The sequence below is a fragment of the Equus caballus genome, chromosome 1 (genome assembly GCF_041296265.1).
Source record: "Equus caballus isolate H_3958 breed thoroughbred chromosome 1, TB-T2T, whole genome shotgun sequence".
Classification (NCBI taxonomy): domain Eukaryota; kingdom Metazoa; phylum Chordata; class Mammalia; order Perissodactyla; family Equidae; genus Equus; species Equus caballus.
In genome coordinates this window covers 177638172-177656368 of record NC_091684.1, presented here as the reverse complement: position 1 = coordinate 177656368, position 18197 = coordinate 177638172, and positions in this window count along the sequence as shown.

Here is an 18197-nt window from a genome sequence, read left to right as displayed (position 1 = left end):
TGTATAACATATATGAAATAAAATAAATAGTAACAATAGCACGGAGGCATGGAGGGGAGAATTAGAAATGTACTATGGTAAGGACCTAATACTGTTCGTAAAGTTGCATAACAACACTTGGAAAGCTGTGATAAATTAAAGATATATATTATAGACCCTAAAACAATCACTAGAATAACAAAACAAAAAGTATTGCTATAGCTAATAGCCCCAAAAAAGAAGATAAGGTAGAATTTTAAATTGCTTGATTATTCCAAAAGATGACAAGAGCAGAGAAAAAGAACAGGTGGAATAAATAGAAAGAAGATAATAAAATGGCAAATTTTAACCTAACCATATCAATAATCATATTAAATGTAAGTGGTTTAAACACTAATCAAAAGGCAGAGATTGTCAGATTTGATTTTTAGAAAAAAGACAACTTTATATCGTCTAAAAAATTTCAGGTCAAATATAAAGATACACATATGATAAAAAATACAGGAATGTAGTGAGATATACCATACAAACACCATAAAAAGCTGAGACTGGCTATATTAATAACAGACTAATTAGAATTCAGGACAAGGAATATTATAAAAGATGAAGGACATTTCTTAATGATGGAAATGTCAATTCATTACGCATAATAATCCTAAATGTGTGTGTAACTAATAACAGAGCTGCAAAGACAAGCAAACTCACAACTATATTCATATTACATATAAGACATTTATTTTAAAGAATTTGCTCACAAAACTGTGGGAGCTGGCAAGTCTGAAACCTGTAGGGCAGGCCAGCAGACTGGAAACTTGGGCAGAAGTGAATGTCGCACTCTTGATTGCGATGGTTCATAAGGGAATTTTTTCAGGTTGATAGAATATTTTACATTTTGATTAGAGTGAGATTCCATGGGTGAACATATCCATTAAAGAAGAGTATGTTTTATCTCATGTAAATTATACTCTAATAAAATTAGAGTGTATTTTTTTTTAATGCACACTCTTTGTAACAATTCAAATGGAAGTGTATATAAAAATGTAAATAGTCTATCCCACCCAAAATCAACTTCCCTGGAGTAGGCAGTGGTTAACAGGCTCATCTCTGTTGACTTCCTTGACATCACTCTTATCTTGTGGTTTACCAGCCTTCTCCATGTTCCTCGCTGGCAATTCTGATTCTGCTGGACCCTAAATAGCAGTGCTTTTCAGTATTCTGTACTAAGCTCTTTTCTTGTTTTTTTTTTTTTTTTTTTTTTTTCTGTTGAGGAAGATTTGCCCTGAGCTAACAGATATTGCCAATCTTCCTCTTTTTGTTTGAGGAAGATTTGTCCTGAATTAACATCTGTGCCGATCTTCCTCTATTTTGCATGTGGGTAGCCACCACAGCATGGCTGCCAATGAGTGGTGTGGGTCCACACCTGGGAATTGAACTCAGGCCCCTGAAGCAGAGCATGCCAAACTTAACCACTAGGCCATGGGGGTGGCTGGAAGTTCTTTACTTGTATTGCTCTATACATTCTTTTTACTTGATCTTACATTTATTTATTACCTCTAAAATGATTATTTCCAATCTAATATCATTGACATAGTCTCTTTCTCAATGGTAAAGACTCTCTTCCTAAATGTCCTGCCGGAATCTCAGTGAACATGTTATCTTTCCCCAAGTTTTCCACTTGCCTTCATTCGCTTCCTTGTTGGAACAACACTATTATTAACTTAACCCGTTTGCCAGAAACTGAAAAGTCCATCTAGAATATGATGGGCAAAGAGCAATAAACTTTAGGATTCACAGCAAACCCTGTCTTCATTACGTACTTTACAGCCTCCTTCTAGTAAATGTTTCTTTGACTCAAGAGAAAATGGTCTAGTTAGTGTGACGTTCAGCAACCTGGCGTGTCACCCATGTAGTCTGTGCAGGGGAGGGTTATAAAGAAAATTGCCATGCACTGGCATGGTCATCGTGGGCCTCCATTAGTTTCCCTCCAGCCCCTCATTTCTTATCATGTTATTAAAATAGTTTCTTAACTGGCTTTCTGGCTCCAGTCTCCAAAATCTCAATCCAGACACCTCTCACCATATTTCTACTAAGTGTTCTTCGTACAACAAAAGGTACCAGTGACTTAGAATTGTGTGTGAGGCCCTCTATACAGGACTTCCGATAGCCGCTCACGACATGCTTTTGCCCTCCATTATTCTCTAAACTTGACATGCTTGTGTGCTCTCCAGCTTTTGCTTCATTCGCTTCTTCAGTCTACTTCACCCTGTTCCTCATGCCAAGAAAAATTCCCAATCACTTTTCAAGTCTCAGACAAATCATTATCTCATCAACAAATATTTCTGACATCTCTTCCCAATGAATCCTAGTATAACTCATTTTATGTCTTCTCTACCCTAACCAGTATTGTCTTATGCTATAGCACCTATAACATATTTTCCCTTTATTTAAGTAAATATCTTGTGCTTTGTAAGCTTTTACATTCAGGACCCAAGACAGGAGATCTTGATCTTGGCACTATTGGTGTTTTTGACAGATGATTCTTCGTTGTGGGGGGCTCTCCTGTACACTGGTGGATGTTTAGTAGTATCTCCAGCCTCTGCCACTAAGTAGTACTCCCCCCACCTCAGTCATGACATTCAAAAATGGCTCCAGACATTGCCAACATCCCCTTGCAGGAAGAAAGTAACCCTGGTTGAGGCCTAATTCACATCCGGGCACATGAAAGCATGTGTAATAGGAATATATATGGCTTTTTAGGGGTGACAAGCAATGGCAGGAGAGAGCAGAACTTAACATATCACCCCATAATTAGCCTTGAGAAGAGAGGGATGAAATGGGTGGGGAGTGGGCCCAGGCAGAGGCTTTAGTGCTGGAGCCTGTGGAACAAAAAGGAAGGGCTGCATGTGGAATCAAAGCAGGACCAGAACATGACTGTGTCCTCTCTCTTATTCTCTCTGTAGGAAGAGTCCAAGCTAGTAAGTGTAGAGCTAAACTTAGTCCTTAATCCAGAAGAGGACTATGTGGATTCCCCAACATAAACATGATCAGAGCTGGCCAATCTGAAGGCATATACAAAATGGGGCGGGAATGTGCTCCAATGTTCTCACTAAAATGCATCAATTTCACTGGGTCATGAGGGTGAACAATGGTTAGTTATTTCCCCAAAATTGATTGTTGCCCTCCTGGAGACCTGAGAAGGAATGAGGAACACCTTACTCCAATGGGATAGAAACGAGGTGGAACCTCCTCCCTTCTCAGTTCCGGATTTGATCACCAAGATTTGGAAGACACATGCAGAAACAACTACAGGAGGATTTGGATTGAAATAAGCAGGTTTTTTAGGACGGGTCAAATATATTTTTGCACTAAAATAAAGAACACATGAGAGTCATAATAGAAATGCAGAAATCATAAATAGCAACGCTAATGCCAACACAGCAGCAGTACAAGAGATCAACAAAGAGGCACGACTGAATGTTAAAAATAAAACAGGTTCTGAATAGATGTACTGAATACAGGAATTTTTTGTTTTGTTTTTTCAAGACAGTGTAACAAATGATGGTAATGGTGACTTTGGCAGGCTGCTAAAAAGCTGGCTATCTCAAAAGATGATTGTCTCTTTCCTAGCAAAAAAAATATTAAAATGGAACTGGGGTATTTATTTCCTCTTTTAACACAGCAGGAGTCACTCACAGCAAATAAGCCTAACAAGGCTCTAACGCCAGAACCACTGATGCTGTTAAGAACTGACCATTGTCATCATCCACACGACGCATTAAATGTCCAACCATGCCTGACGACAGTCTTCCACCTCCGCCTTTGAAGTGCTGTTTCTTATTCCCCGTAAAATCTTAAAAGAGGTTATTAAATAGAAAGGAAGCTCCTCAACTATTTTCTCTCTCATCTCACCCTACGCTGACCCCCAACGCCAGAAAGAGAGTAAGTAGACCCAAAATGCAGCATAAAGATTACGATGCACATGTGGAAGGACTTACCAATTGGACAATTATTTTTATTCAGCACCTCCACTCTGTCAAGAATTTGCATCAGCTTCCATGAAGGTAAAAGAAACAGAGAATCCTAATAAACAATTTCTTCTCGAGCTGGAGACTGGTTAAAAAGAACAATAGGCCGATGGAGCGACTATCTGTTTCCTAAGCAGGCTGCTTAGATCAGAGAGCAGAGGCAAAGCAAGTCCTGGAATCTTCGAGGGGCCTCAATCAATGAAAGCTTTCAAGAAGAATGTTTAATTGTTAAAGAGTGCATGACAGACACTTAAAAGCAGAACAGACCCTTATCAACCTGAGAGAAAATTAGATTTAATAGCACTTGAAATCAGAGGGGTGAATTAAAGGGCATTAATATGGCTGCACTTGGAGCCTAGAGAAGGTGGCTCAGTCCCCCGAACCTCATTTTTCTCCTCCATAAAATGTTCAGGACTAGTTCCTTCTTCATAGGTTGGCTGTGGAGTTTAAGTGAGGTATCACACCTCGTATGTGCATGAGCAATCTAACTGCTATTATTGTTATTGCAACGACTTCCAGAACCATGAACTTATAATTATTGGGCAGAGGAAAATGCACCAAATCTGACCATAAGCAATTGTCTCTTGATACTGGGATTCGAGGTGAACTGGTTTCCCTTCTTTCTACTTTTCTGCACTTTCCACATTTTCTATAATGAGCATACATTATTTTATAATCAGTAAAACATCAGCATTTAAAACAGATTTTAAATTTAAATTTATTGAATGAATTATCTGGCAGGATAATAAATGTTAATCCAACTCACACAATCAAGTGGCTTTTGAATGTACAAATCCTTGATTATATTAAATACTTAAATGGTGCCAAACAGCATCCTAAATCACTTATGGGAATGGGCAAGCATGCTCCTGATCCCCGGGTAGATGAGTCTTGTGAATGAGTGTGTCCTTCCCTCTGTCTCTCTGCAAAAGCAGTCCAGGTCAACTGCTGCTGTGGACATAGGCCTGCACGAGAAGGGTACCAAAGTGCAGCAGTTAAAGGTTCAGGATGGGGAGTTAGATGATGTGAGTTCAACTTCTGCTGAATATTCAGCAAATATTAATTGACTGCCTGCTATGTGCTGGACATTTTCTAGGCATGAGGAAAACAGCAGTCAACACAGAACAAGTGTGCAGACTTGGATACAGTTTTTTAATTTCTATGTCTCCCTTTTCTTACCCTTCCAATGGGAAGGAGTAAATGAGATAGCATCCAGGACAGAGCAAGCAAACGGCCCCCTTATGTACTGAATCTTTCCCATCAGCATTCAAACATCCTGGTAGATGGCCCATTTTCAAAATAATAATAAAAGTTCTTTGATTCCACATGCCCCTCCATTTTTCTCCTACTGTTTATGGCTACTCTGCGGGTAAGAGTTGTCTCCCCTCCCGCTCCTCCCATTCTCTCTTGAACCCACTCCCCAAAGCATTGGCCCAGAATCTGCTTTTGTCAGCAGGGTCTCAGCTAGCAAATACTATGCCTTTGTGTAAATTAGAAAATAGTGCCCCTCTGCGTGGATGAATTACACATGGCTGCGCCCTCCATGTGAGTGTAGCGGGATGCGGGGACTATTTCACGACCGCTCACCCGCTTGAGAGGGCGTCTTCATACAAGGCACAACCAGCATATAGCGTATCCCTAGCGATCTTGCTTCTCATAACTGCCAGCGGCTTCCAGGCGGTTAAAGCTACTGGTCCCTTCTCAGTCCTTATTCTACCTGCATTCTCAGCAACAGCTGCCAGAGCTGATCACTCCCTCCTCTTTCTAGCACCTTCTTCACAACACACTCCCTTTTTTATTCTTTCTCTCTTTGCTGGTCCCTCTTTTTTTTTTTTCCAGCTTTATTGAGATATAATTGAAATATAACACCGTGTAAGGACAGGTACACAACATGATGATTTCATACATGTATATATTGTGAAATGATTACCACAATAAGGTTAGTTAACACCTCTATAACCTCACATAAGTACCATTTGTGTGTGTGTGATGAGAACGTTTAAGATCTACTCTCCTAACAACTAAGTGTACAGTACTGTTTGTTCACTGTATCCATCGTGCTGTATATTAGATCTCCAGCACTTATTCACCTTATAACTGGAAGTTTGTGCCCTTTGACCAAAAAGTCCCCGTTTTCCCTCCTCCCAGTCCCTGGCAACCACCATTTTACTCTGTTTCTATAAGTAAACTATTGCACAGTCTCACTTATATGTGGGATGTAAAACAAAAACAAAAGCAAAAATAGAAAAACAACAAAAAAAGTTAAATTCATAGACATACAGAGTAAAAAAGTGGTTTCCAAGGGGTAGGGGGTGAGGGAATAGGGAGAGGCTCAGAAAAGGGTAAAAAACGTTCAGCTCTAAGATGAGTAAAGTATGAGGATCTAACATATAACATGGTAACTATAGTTGATAACACTATTGTATAATTAAATGTTTTTAAGAACAACACAAAGTATTTGTCTCTCTCTGACTTATTTCACTTCCCATAATGCCTTCAAGGTCCGTCTATATTATTGTAAATGGTAGGATTTCCTTCTTTTTTAATGGCTGAATAGTTTTCCATATGTATACATACATATATTTTTTTTTTCTTTGTCCACATTTTCTGTGTTCATTCATCTGCCAATGGACACTTAAGTTGTTTCCATGTGAATAATGCTGAAATGAACATGGGAGTGCAGATATCTCTTCAAGATACTGCTTTCATCTCTTTTGGATATATACCCAGAAGTGGGATGGATGGATCATATGACAGTTCTATTTTTAATTTTTTGAGGAACCCCCATACTGTGTTCCCTAGTGGTTGTACCAATTTACATTCCCACCAACAGAGCACAAGAATTTCCTTTTCTCCACATCCTCACCAACACTTGTTATTTCTCATCTTTCTGACAATAGGCATTCTAACAGATAGGAGGTGATATTTCATTGTAGTTTTGATTTGCACTTCCCTGATGATAAATAATGTTGAGTGTCTTTTCATGTACCTGTTGGCCATTTGTGCGTCTTCTTGGAAAAATGTCTATTCAGGTCCTCTGCCCATTTTTAAATTGGATTGTGTTTTTCTATTGGATTGTATTAGTTATTTACATATTTTGGATACCAACGCCTTATCAGATATATGATTTACAAATATTTTCCCCATTCTGTAGGGTGGCTTTTCATTTTGTTGATTATTTTGCTGTAGAGAACGTTTTAGTTTGATGTAGTCCCTCCTGTTTTAATTTTACCTTTGTTGCTTGTGCATTGGTTTCACATCCAAAAAATCATTGCTGAGACCAACGTCAAGGAGCTTTTTCTATATGGTTGTTCAGGAGTATGTTAATTTCCACATATTTGTGAATTTTCCAGTTCTCCCCCCGTTATTGATTTCTAATTTCATATCATTGTGATCAGAAAAGATACTCAGTATAATATCAGACTTCTTAAATTTGCTGATTTGTTTTGTGCCCTATCGTATGGTCTATGCTGGAGAACGTTCCACGTGGGCTTGAGAAGAACGTGTATTCTACTGCTGTTGAATGGAATATTCTGTATACATCTGTTAGGTCCATTTGGTCTAAAGTATATTTCAAATGCAATGTTTCCTGATTGATTTTCTGTCTGGATGATTTATCAGTTGTTGAAAGTGGGATATTAAAGCTCCCCACCATTACAGTATTGTTGTCCGTTTTTTTCCTTCAGATCTACTAATATTTGCTTAACATATTTAGGTGTTCCAATGTTGGGTGGATATACTTTGACAATTGTTATATCCTTTTATGAATTGACCCCTTTAACATTATATAATGACCTTCTTTGTGTCTTGTTACAGTTTTTAACTTGAAGTCTAATTTATTTGCTGTAAGTATATCCACCCCTGCTCTCTTCTGGTTTCTATTTGCATAAAATATCTTTTTCCATCTCTACTTTGAGCCTATATGTGCTCTTAAAGCTGAACCAAGTCTCTAGTAGGAAGTGTATAATTGAGTCTTTTTTTTAATCCATTCAGCTATTCTATGCCTTTTGATTGAAGAAGTTAACCTATTTACATTTAAAATAATTGTTGATAGGTAAGGACTCACTAATGCTGTCTTATTGTTTTCTGGCTCTTTTGTAGTTCCCTTCTTCCTTTCTTCCTCTCTTTCTGTCTTCTTTTGCGAATTGATGATTTTATGTATGCTTTGATTTTCTTCTCTTTACCTTTTGTGTATCTGCTGTAGGTTTTGACTTTGTGGTTGCCATGAGGTTTATATAAAACATCTTATAGATATAATAGTCTATTTTATGCTGATAACAACTTGGCTTCAATCTCATATAAAAACTCTACTCTTTTATTCTCCCCCCCGTTTTATGTTTTGATGTCACAATTTACCTTTTTATATTGCATATGCATGAATGAATTATTGTAGGTATAATTATTTTTAATATTTTTGCCCTTTAACCTTTCTACTAAAGTTAAGTGTTAATACACCACCATATTACAGTATTAGAGTATTCTGAATTTGACTATATACTTGCCTATACCAGTGTGTTGTATATTTTCACATGTTTTCCTGTTGCTAATTAGCATCCTTCACTTCAGCTTGAAGAACTCCTTCCAGCACTTCTTGTGAGGCCCCCATCCCATGAATTCCAACTTCTGTATCCAGCTGCCTCCTAGCCAGCTCCAAGTGGTGGCATCACAGCAGATTGAGAGACGGGAGAAGGTCAGTTCAGTGATTCTGGAGGTGACAAGTCCAATGTCAGCAGTGACATGGCAGAGTTCAGAGCTACGGAAATAAAGGCAGTAGCAAGTCCCCTTTGTGAATTAACCAAATTCGTATTTCTTTTATTCTCAAACATACCAGTCAGCCTTAGGTGACTGTGAGAAGATTCCTAAAGAGACAAATGAAGTAACTTATATAAGTCAGAGAGATTTAATGAGATTAAAAGTGTACAGTAATGAAATATGGATGTTTAGACATGCTGAAGTCTGTTGCCGTCACCAGTATCCTATTTTCCTTTTCTTTCTTCTTAACCCCTTGCAGTTATGTGTGGTCACTTATCAGCTCTGGCCAATGAAATGTGAACTGCACATCCACTTATCATTACATGTATTTAGCAGTTTTCTTTGTTTTTATCCTGTTTGATGTTCTGTTCACTGTACTTCTTGAATCTATGGGTTGATGTCTTTTAGAAAATTCTTAGCCATTATTTTTGCAAATACTGCTTCTGTCTGATACTCCAGTTACAGACATAGTAAACCATTTTCCGTGTCCCTTATGTTTATTTATTGTTCTGTTTGTTTTTCTCTCTGTGCTTCAGTTTGAGTATTTAATTGACCTGCCCTTGAGTTCCATAATCATGTCTTTGCCTTGTTCAAGCTGATGTTAAAATTCATTTAAAATCTTGAATATTTTAGTTCCAGAATATTTATTCTTTTTTATAGATCTTAATTATTTAACAAAATCCTCTTTTTATCTTTTTTGTCAATTTCAACTCCTATTTCTTTAACCTATTTATAGTAGTTATTAGATAGTCCTTGTCTGTCAACTCAAAATCTGAATATGTATGTATCTGATTCTACTGATGATCTTTCTTTTTCTCAATTATTGGACATATTTTCTTGCCTCTTCACAAGTCTTAATTTTTTATTATGTACTAGATATTACATATGAAATAAACAGAGTCTAAAATTGATCTAATTTTCTCCACGAAAGAGTTTACTCTTTCCTGTGTTGGGCAGGTGAGTTGAGAGTCTGCTCACAGCAATTCCATCAGGAATTGCGCTTAGGCCAAGCTGGGTTTTAGCTTTCGTTAGAATCATTCCACCTGCAATTTCAAGTATGTCCAGGATGAGGTGTGTCACCTGTTTATTGTAGGCCCCTCCCTCTAGTGGTACTCTTCCTCCAAAGCACCATGTGACTGTGGAAGATTTTATTCTCTCTCTAGTCCAGTCCCCTAAAGTCCTCATACTACACTGTCGCTCAAACATCTTGCGGAGGGGACATGCCAGGAGTTTGGGATCCCTCTAAATTCCAATCTCTCACTGAGTTCACGTGGCCATCAAAAGATCTGCCTGATTCTCTTTCCCCTAGTTGAATCCTTCTCCTTATGGCAAGCATATTCTCAGCCCATCGCCAGGCCTGGCAAATGCCCCCATGGAAGAAAATATCTCGTGAACTAAATTCACCAAGGAAAGCTTCTCCATCTCTAGAACTTTAGTTCAGTTGTTTATTTTTTCTTCTAAATCTCTCCTATGTCTATGAAAAATATAAATTTTATGAATAATCTGGTTTTCCTTTTCCAAATTGTTATATCAGGAATTATAGCTTGCCACTACTAGTTATATCATAACTACAAGTGGAAGTCGAGTTCTGTCTCTAGCCTTTTAAATGGTTAAACCTAAACATAGGACTTTATATTTATCGCTGTTCAGCTTTAAGTTCACTGATCAGACTTTCAAATATTAATTATGTTATTCAAAATAGAAATTATTGCCAGTTTCATCTCACCTAATACTTTGATTAGCATATCATCTGTATCTTCAATCAATAAGTTAACTAGGACTAAGTTGTTCTGACTAGGATTTACTATAAATCTTGCTAGTGAAATATTAGAAACTTTGCTTGAATTGATAACTCCATCAATTAACACTCCTTCAGCAAATATTCAACTACATGTTAGGTGATTCTCCGTTGATGCTAATGTCATTTCTTCACCTACAAGTGATTGTTGATGGGAGTTAAAGGAGGGAAGATACTCAATAATAACTGTGGCAGCCTTGCTTAATTTTCCTAAAACACCTAAAGGAGTAACAGTCAGTTGTTTTGAAGTTGATAATTTACAAGTTGAAATTATAACTCTTAATAGTTGTAATAGTAGCCTAGAAATGATAATACATTATTCAGAAAACCTAAATCATTGCCAGCTGAAAAGATAAAGCATCCATCTTACATATGAAAGTAGAAGTCACTGAAGAAAATACAGGTTTCAGATCTGAGCCATAACAGAAATTCTAATAAAAGAAATCAGCACATAAAAGAAAGATGTTCTGGAAGTGGTATGTGTGAGAAAACAGTAGGAAAAGAGGCAGTTTTCATCTGTACAAATATATTTCCTACAGTTCCGATAAGTTGTATACCAATTTTTTAAAATTTGATTTAGTTTTATTTCAAAATAAACACATTTTTACTATGTTTTTAACCCTATATATGCAGGGTTTTCAACACTGATTGTATATGAGGATCACCCCACTGTTTTTGTTTTAATGTTCATGTGGGGCCCAAGCATTAGTACTTTTTAAAGCACTAATATCAAAACCTCTGGGAAGGGGGCCAGGCCAATGGCTCAGCTGTTAAGTTCACACATTCTGCTTAGGCGGCCAGGGGTTTGCTGGTTCAGGTCCCGAGTGCAGACCTACGCACCGCTCACCAAGCCATGCTGTGGCAGGCATCCCACATATAAAGTGGAGGAAGATGGGCATGGATGTTAGCTCAGGGCCAGTCTTCCTCAGCAAAAAGAGGAGGATTGATGGCAGATGTTAGCTCAGGGCTAATCTTCCTCAAAAAATCAAAAAAAAAAAAATATGCAAAAAAAAATTTTAAAAAAAAGAACCTCTGGGAAAGGAGCTCAGGCAATCTAATTTTTAAAAGATTATTTTTTAGAACAGTTTTAGGTTTATAATAAAATGAACAGGAAGATATAGAGATTTCCCATATGCTCCCACACGTGCATAGCCTTCCCCATTACCGATATCAGTCACCAGCATGGTATATATTTCTTTCTTTTACCGAGGATGAACCTGTATTAACACATCATAATCACCCAAAGTCCATAGTTTACTTTAGGTTCACTCTTGGTCTTGCACATACTATGGGTCTGGACATATGTATAATGACATATATCCATCATTATAATATCAAACAGTAGAATGTCAACTCACTGTTGACAATTGCTGCTTTGAAGAGTTGCACCCCATAATGAGACACTAAGTATGATTTTCAAAGATTATGGCCAACTTCATTCATACTTTGGGCAGGCAGAATGGAGGTCTAAGATGAAACAGCACAACTTTCCTGATGGGTGAATATACGTTAGAAACCTGTAATCTAATGGCTGGAGAGGATGGCAAAGCAAGGCCGGTAAAGCATGTGTGTATGACCGTGTGGTCGAGCTGTGAGAGAAGAGATGGAACATGCTGACTTGTAGAACCTAATCAGAATGGAACCAGAGTAGAAATCTACTGTTATGAGTTAGACCACACAGCCATGTGAGGGTGTAAGTGTTGAAGGTGGTGGGACCTGGGTTCAGGAGTTCTGACATGAGGTCTCCTTATAAGAATGAATCCCTAATGGTATGTTCTATGTGACTTAGAAAAAGTCTAAAAATTATAGAAAGTCAACTGAACAGGAGCATATAAACCATCATTTGAGTTAGAAATTACAGATCAGGCAAACAGGAAGTATGGCTCCATACCTGAGTTTAATGAACGTTAGATCAGAACTCCCTACCACTTCCTGCCTCTGCCTAAAGCCCAGATTACACCAAGAACAGACAGTGATGTAGATCATAGGTTATACAATCAAAAGGCCCCATTATGTTAGAACTGAGCTGGAACGGGTGGTGGTGGTAGGTAGATGGATAGCATGAACCAGGGAAATAAGTCAGGGGCTAGTGACACAGATAGATTACACTTTTCTGAAATGAACTGCCAAGAAGTTGGGTGGGGGGAATAAAGTAGTTTGAGTGTTGCCTCAAAGCTGGGAGGTAGAGGAGAAAGGATCGTCTGTGCTCCCTGGTTGCTCTAGGACCAAGAAGTCCTTATGAGCAAGATGCTGTGTCCAATATCACCTTGTTTCATCATCTTGAGCAAACCACTTATCATCTTATCAGATCACTGATCATGCAATGAATGCAAAAGGAAGTTGGGAACTCAACTAATTAATAAGTCAAAGATCAAAGATCTTACCTTATCTTATAGATAAGGGAAGAGCCAGCCTGTGCAAACTGGAGGCTGGCAACTTAAGAGAAGAGAAAGAGCTGATGCTGACATCTTATAGAGCAACGGCTTCCAGTCTTAAAATTGTGAATCTTCAGGCAGCTCCTGAACTATCATTAGGAATGCTCAGACCCATATGCATTCCAGGCATTTTCAAATGATGAGATAATATGCTTGCATACATTATTTCTGTTTTTAAATGTCTGTAGGTACCATAAGATTAATCAGACATAAATTAATTTAAAAGATTTATCGTTTTACTGGATTCACAAAAGTTTATTTTCCTTATGTACTTTCTCAGTAAATACAAATACTAAAGTATAACTACTATCAGATATTGGTCTGAGAAAATGTTTGATGTTAGGAAACATTTCTCATAGTCACATAGGCTGAGAACTACTGCTTTAGAAGAAAAGACAGAAGCAATATCACCCCAAGAAGCAAGCAACTAGCATTGGTCGGGGCAGGGTGAAGGCAGTGGGGGGAAGTGAAGAGAACTGTCATCAGTTGAGGTTCCTTCTCCACCATTTCCTAACTGTGGGATTTGGGGCAAATTATTTCTTTTTCTATGGCTGTTTCATCGAGGTTAAAATGGGGATAGCTTATCCAAATTTAGAGGGTTGTTGCAAGGATTAATGACAACATATACAAAGAATCTGGCACATAATAGCTACTCAGTAAATTGTAACCATTATGGCTCCTTCAAAAGAGAAGATAATTAATACTGAGGAACAAGTGAGATTCAAAATAATGAAAAATAAAGAATGCTGCAAAATTGGTCAGAGAAATGTAAACGTAGAGTCAGAGAATAGAGAAGTAAGAACTTTGTTCCCAAATCTGCCACGAAGGAGGTGAGAAAAGTAAATTATTTAACCTGTGGACTTCAGTTGTTTCCTCAGTAAAATGAAGTAGTTGGACTCAACTTTAAAATCCTGTGATTTTTCCATAGTTACTTTTAAGGAAAAGAATAATGCCAATCTTTTGGAGCTGGTTGAGCTGTTGAGTAATGACTGCAGACTCTCTCCATCTTCCTGATCTCTGCTTTAGAAACGATGCAAGATCCTGCTGAAGAACTTTTATCTGGTTCCCAAGTTTGGTTTCTATGAATAATGCCCCCCCCAAAAAAATATCAACTTATATATGTCTTTGTGTATTCATGCTTTTATTTCTATAGGATAGAGTCCCACTGTGTAGTATTTCTAGTTGAATTATGTGTTTTTAATTGTAATAACTATTGACCAATTGATTTCCACAAGACCCTACAACAATGCATATTTCCACCATAAATGTCTGAAAATGTCTTTTTCTATTATCTCTACCAGCAACACGTGTTATCATTCTTTTTGTTATTTTTGCCAATAGGAGTACAAAATAAGCTCTCAGTATTACTTTATTTTGATTTCCCTGAAAATTGGATATAGAGGGGGCCTCAATTTGTTTTCATATATGTATTTGTGATTTGAATTTTCTCTTCTCTGAAACACCTGTTTATAACTTCTGTTTATTTTCCTATTGGGTGGTTTATTTCCTTGTTATCAATTTTAAGGACTTTTTCTATATTACTGTTAAAAAAAATTCAACTGTGTAAATTTTTAAAGATCTTATTGGCTTTATTCAATGATTCATGCATCCGGCAGGATCCCATCTGGCAGACAGAAGGGAGCTCCAAGGAGCTGTACAAAATGAAAGACTTTTCTAAGCAGAAGGGAGGAGGACAAGGAAGTTATACTGGTAAAAAGCGGATTGGGTGTGGCAAGGTCACTTTCCTTGAGGAGATGGCAAGGGTCTATCAGGCAGATGAGCTCACTAGTGCTGACCAGGTGATTCCTGACTGACTGCTTTAAGAGTCCATTTCTGGGGGAGGCTGAAACTGTAATTAACTTAAGTCTCAGTTTGGTAACATGGGGCTTAGCATAAGTGACTCCATTTTTGGCCTACTATCTTGTTTTGAACATTAGAGACAGTCATCATAAACTATGTATACTGCCATATCATTTGAAAGTATTTTCTCAGAGTAATGTTTATCTACTGGTTTTGCTTTTGCCACACACAAAATTATTTAAATTTTATATTGTTAAATATGGCTATATTTTCTTTTAAAGCTTCAGTATTGCGTTTTCATTTAAAAAGTTCTCCCCAGATCCCCTAAATTTCTTGAAATATTATAAACTTTATTTTTTCACATTTAAGTTTATAATGTTGCTAAAATTTCTTTGAATATAGTGTGAAATAGGGATTCAAATGTATTTCTTTTCAGATGTTTAGCCATTTGGGACATTCACAGATTTATACAGGCAAACCTCAGAGATACTGTGGGTTTGGCTCCAGATCACTGCAAAAAAGTGAATATTGCAAGAAAGCTAGTCATGTGAAGTTTTTGGTTTCACTGTACATATAACAGTTAAGTTGACACTCTACGGTAGTCTATTAAATTTGCAATGGCATTATATATATAAAAAACAATGTGCATATCTTAATTAAAAAATGCTTTATTGCTAAAACATGCTAACCATCATCTGAGCCTTCAGCAAGTCCTAATCTTTTTGCTGGCGAAGGGTCGTGCCTCAGTGTTGATGGCTGCTGACTTGTCAGGGTGGTGGTTGTTGAAGGTTGGGGTGGCTGTGGCAAATTCTTAAAATAAGACAACAGTGAAGTTTGCTGCATGATTGACTCTTTCTTTCACATAAGACTTTTCTGTAGTATGCGATGCTATTTGATAGCATTTTACCCACAGTAGAACTTCTTTAAAAATTAGAGTCAATCCTCTCAAACCTGCCACTGATTTATCAACAAAGTTTATGAAATATTCTAAATCCCTTGTTGTCATTTCAACAGCCTTCACGGCATCTTCACCAGGAGTAGATTCCATCTCAAGAAACCACTTTCTCTGCTTGTCCAAAAGAAGCAACTCCTCATCTGTTGAAGCTTTATCATGAGATGGCAGCAATTCAGTCACATCTTCAGGCTCCACTTCTAATTCTAGTTCCCTTGCTGTTTCCACCACATCTGCAGTAACTTCCTCCACTGAGTTTTGAACCCCTCAAAGTCATCTGTGAGGGTTGGAATCAACTTGTTCCAGACTCCTGTTAATGCTGATATTTTGACCTCTTCCCGTGAATCACGAATGTACTTAATGGCATCTGGATTAGTGAATCCTTTCCAGAAGGTTTTCAATTGACTGTGCCCAGATCCATCAGAGGAATCCCTATGGCAGCTATAGCCTTATGAAATGTATTTCTTAGATAATAAGACTTGAAAGTCAAAGTTACTCCTCAATCCATGGGTCGCAGAATGGACGTTGCATTGGCAGGCATGAAAACAACATTAATATCATTGTATGTCTCCATGAGAGCTCTTGGGTGACCAGGTGCATTGTCAGCAAGCAGTCATATTTTGAAAGGAATCTTTTTTCTGAGCAGTAGATCTCAACAGTGGGATTCAAATATTCAGTAAACCATGTTGTAACAAATGTGCAGTCATCCAGGTTTTGTTGTTCCATTTATGGAGCGCAGGAAGAGTAGATTTAGCATAACTCTTAAGGGCCCTGGGATTTGGGGAATGGTAAATGAGCATTGGTTTCAACTTAAAGTCACCAGTTGCATTAGCCCCTAACAAGAGAGTCACCCTGTGCTTTGCAGCCAGACACTGACTTCTCCTTTCTAGCTATGAAAGTCCTAGATGGCATCTTCTTCCAATAGGAGGCTTTTTTATTTACATTGACAATACGTTGTTTAGTATTGTTTAGTGTAGCCACCTTTATTAATGATCTTAGCTAGATCTTCAGGATAACTTGCTGCAGCTTCTACGTCAGCACTTGCTACTTCATCTCACACTTTTATGTTATGGAGACAGCTTCTTTCCTTAATCCTCAGGAACTGACTTCTGCTAGCTTCAAACTTTTCTTCCGCAGCTTCCTCACCTCTCTCAGGCTTCAAGGAATTGAAGAGAGTTAGGGCCTCACTCTGGATTTGGCTTTGGCTTAAGGGAATGCTGTGGCTAGTTTGATCTTCTATCCAGACCACTAAAACTTTCTCCATGTCAGCAATAAGGCTGTTTCGCTTTCTTATCATTTGTGTGTTCACTGCAGTAGCACTTTAAATTTCCTTCAAGAACTTTTCTTTTGTATTCACAACCTGACCAACTGTTTGGTACAGGAGGCCTAGCTTTCAGCCTATCTTGGCTTTTAACATACCTTCCTCACTAAGCTTAATCATTTCTAGCTTTTGATTTAAAGTGAGAGATGTGTGACTCTTCCTTTCACTTGAACACTTAGAGGCCATGGCAGGGTTATTAATTGGCCTAATTTCAATATTGTTATGTCTCAGGGAATAGAGAAGCCCAAGGAGAGGGAGAAAGATGGGGTAAAGCAGTCGGCGGAGCAGTCAGAACACAGACAACATTTATTAAGTTCGCCATCTTATGTGGGTACAGTTCATTGCCCATATAAGATGGGCCAAAACAATTACAATAGTAACATCAAAGATCAATGACCACAGATCCTCATAAAAAATATAATAATAATGAAAAAGCTTAATATGTTGTGAGAGATACCAAAATGTGAGACAGAGACAAAAGGGGGCAAATGCTGTTGGAAAATGCTGCCAACAGACTTCCTCAATGCAGGGTTGCAACAAACCTTCAATTTGTAAAAAGCAAAATATTTGAAAAGTGCAATAAAGCACCATAAAAAGAAATATGCCTGTAAATTGAGCCATTATCTTCCTTTCAAATTGATTGTCCAGGTTTGTAATATATTAAATTTGCATGATTACTAGAAAATTAATAGTATGCTCTTTTTATTATGGTGACTGCAGGCAGTTTGACTATTGTATTGAATCTTCATTCTCTCCTCCCATATGACCCTACAGCACACAGGAGTAGGTAGAGCATATTTCCCACATCCTGTCGATGTTGGGCCTGGCCACGTGACTTGTTTGGGCCAATAGAATGTGGGCAGTGTGCCAGGTTCAAGCTAAGCTCTTCATCGTCCTGTAAACCACCATGAGAAGAACATGCCCCACATGATGCAAGAAGAATGGGAAGACATATGGAGAAGACTTGAAACTAACCTGCAACCTGGATCCGAGCCCAGCCAAGACAAAGCATGAAGCAAAGCCATCCCAGCCAACCTGCAGACACATGAGAAGAAGAAGAAATGCTTGTTGCTGTCAGCCATTGAGTTCTAGCGTGTTATGCATCACTAAGGCAACAAAATATGACTGATACAGC